This window comes from Octopus bimaculoides, chromosome 1, assembly GCF_001194135.2.
Source record: "Octopus bimaculoides isolate UCB-OBI-ISO-001 chromosome 1, ASM119413v2, whole genome shotgun sequence".
Classification (NCBI taxonomy): Eukaryota; Metazoa; Mollusca; class Cephalopoda; order Octopoda; family Octopodidae; genus Octopus; species Octopus bimaculoides.
This window is the reverse complement of record NC_068981.1, coordinates 13,327,991-13,331,078: the sequence shown is the minus strand read 5'-3', so window position 1 is coordinate 13,331,078 and position 3,088 is coordinate 13,327,991.

Here is a 3,088-nt window from a genome sequence, read left to right as displayed (position 1 = left end):
TATATATATGGAGGGGTATGCACATATATACACATACATACATATGTATATACATATGTATACACACATACATATGCTCACTGACACACACACAATCAGACACACATATATATTCATAGAGTCTGACTTGGTTCCCTGCATATATATGTTTGTTTTTCTGTTTGTCTGTCTGTCTATCTGTCTGTCTTTATTCAATAAATGCAATCATTTCTGTCCCATATAATCTTTCAGGTATAGATGTCTATCACTCTTTACTATAATATACATGCTTCTGCAATCAATATAAATAACGCACACACATGCACATTCATATTTACGTGTATGTATGCATATATAGATGCGGAGGGATGTGAATATGTACCTTTTTGTATATGTGCGTGTATATACTTGTGTGTGTGTGTGTGTGTGTGTGTGTGTGTGTGTGTGTGTGTGTGTGTGTGTGTGTGTGTGTGTGTATTAATCAATGGTCTCGGAGAAAATGTAATTTCATAAAGAACATTTGGATTCTGTTTTGTTTATTACACCAATGTCTCCGAAACGTGCCAGAAATAACAACCAAACCTAGTACAATTTACACCCTATCTAAAAAAAATCATTATCGTCTCTCACGACATTAAAAGCTCATTTTACTCATAACACTTTCATCTTCTCCATCATTACTGGAATACAGATTGCACAATAAATGCGTACGGTTGATACATATTTTGTGACTTTTCATATTCGCATAGCAGAATTCGTTATTCTTTTTGTCACTGCAAAATTGTCTTCCATACGACGTAATCACGAAATCATATATGCGATTCTTCTTCTTCTTCTTCTTCTTCTTCTTCTTTTTCTTCTTTTTCTTCTTCTTCTTCTTCTTCTTCTTCTTCTTCTTCTTCTTCTTCTTCTTCTTCTTCTTCTTCTTCTTCTTCTTCTTCTTCTTATTATTATTATTATTATTATTATTATTATTATTATTATTATTATTATTATTATTATTATTATTATACGAAAACAAGGACGGGAAAAACGGAGAAAGTTACACAAATGCAAATAAAAAGACTACGGACGGATTAAATTAAGTTGGCGCGTGTGGAAGTAAAGCCCTACGGCAGAAATACAAGATTCCACTGGCACAGGGAATAATATAGATGTTGCACAGAAAACGGCCGAACCAAGAAAGAAAGGTCTAGGCTTCTGTCCCTCAGCCTCTACCTCTCTCTCATCTCTCCCCACGTGATTGGTGTTCGGCCAAGCCTGACTTTTCTTTCTTGGTTCGGCCGTTTTCCGTGCAACATCTATATTATTCCCTGTGCCAGTGAAATGTTGTATCCCTGCCGTAAGGCTTTACTTCCATACACGCCAGCTTAATTCGTCCTTAGTCGAAAGACACCTCTTCTTATGCCCTGTTATTTGTATACGTGTAACTTTCTCCGTTTTTTTCCGTCCTTGTTTTCGTATACATTTGCTGCTTTCTTCCAAGGAATCTAATGCTCTCAGCTTAGTTTTACCTAAGCTGAGACATGGTGATCTCGTATCAAAATAATCAGCGCATGACCTTGCAGGTGAATCACAGAGTTTTCTTCAAGTCGAGTAGCTCCACGCGCTGAAAAGCCCCCCGAATAATGATTGTTTAGGGATTTTGAACGAAACACCCATATTTCGAGTGAATTATTGAAACACCAAATAATTCCTTTCAATACATGGTTATGATGTTCTTCCACTACTTCTGCTTGTGATCAGTAATGCATATATCATCAACCACCAGAGGACATGCTTCACTGGTTAGGGTCAATCAACTGATAAGCACATCTCTGGTAGTAAGCAATCTTTTTGCTTTCGCCCATCATTTATAGAAAGTCAAAGTATGTATATGATAAGACTTTCAATTAGTTAAGATCAGAAGCCATGGGCGTCAGTGCTTGGTATTGCATCAGGACATTTATTATTATTATTATTATTATTATTACCGGTTCGTTACAATGACATATGACCACACTTTAGGAGAGGTTTCTTGTCGATAATAGTGACCTCATTAATTTTATGGTACTTATCTATTGTGAAACTGTAGAAGACAATTTCATTTGCTGCCGAAATTAGTTCTTAAGAAATATAACAGTAGAGAAAGATGTTATATCTGAAGACTGCTGCAAATAGCCGGCAGTCCACTCCTTCAATATTTTCGTCGACACCTCTAACATTATCTGCACTCTGATCAACAACGCCACTGTAAGTGTTTCTACTTATTTTTTGATAATGATTAAAATGGTTCTACAGTTGTAGAATACAAAACAACCTGATCGATAAATCTACTTTAGATAGCAAGCATCACAAGAAGCAAAGAAGAAAAACGGTGGTCGACCAAAATTTCTACTGAGATGAAAATAGAAATGAATGATTTACACGAATAATCGATTAGGTGGATCATATATTGAGAACATTTATAGAAATAAGAATGATATTTCACAATCTTACTGTGGTAGTGATTTATTTAAGTAAGAAAGAAGCCAGAATGCTTTAGAAATAAGAAAGGAAATTTCTAGACGCAGGAAATTAAAATATATTTGTTAAAAATTACTCTCTGTTCTTTATTAGACTTCAGAAATATAGAAAGTCAAAATATATTGTTCTCGTATTTCTATTCAGTTTTACAATACTAAATTCATAACATTACATATCGACCAAGAAATCACAGAGTGCTTCTATTCTCAGGGAGAAACTAAGCTGAATAATTACTCGGATTCTTGGCTTACACGTGTATTATGAGAAAACAGAGCAATTCCTTCATATCAATTGATAAGGCATTTGGGTACAGGTTGACAGGAAATGTACATGTTCAACGACAACAAACATACTTTGCACCTAGAAATTGTTTCTGCACGTTTAAGTACATCATGATGTATACTGTATATTTAGAAATATATTAGCTATTCATGCCATTCTTGCACATAAAACGTTCAAAAGTTTTACCCAGATTACTCGTTATATAAACGAAACGAGAATTTGTATATATATATATATATATTAGAAAGTTTGGAGGTGATGTATTGGAATTATGTATTAGAATTATATATATATATATATATATATATATATATATATATAT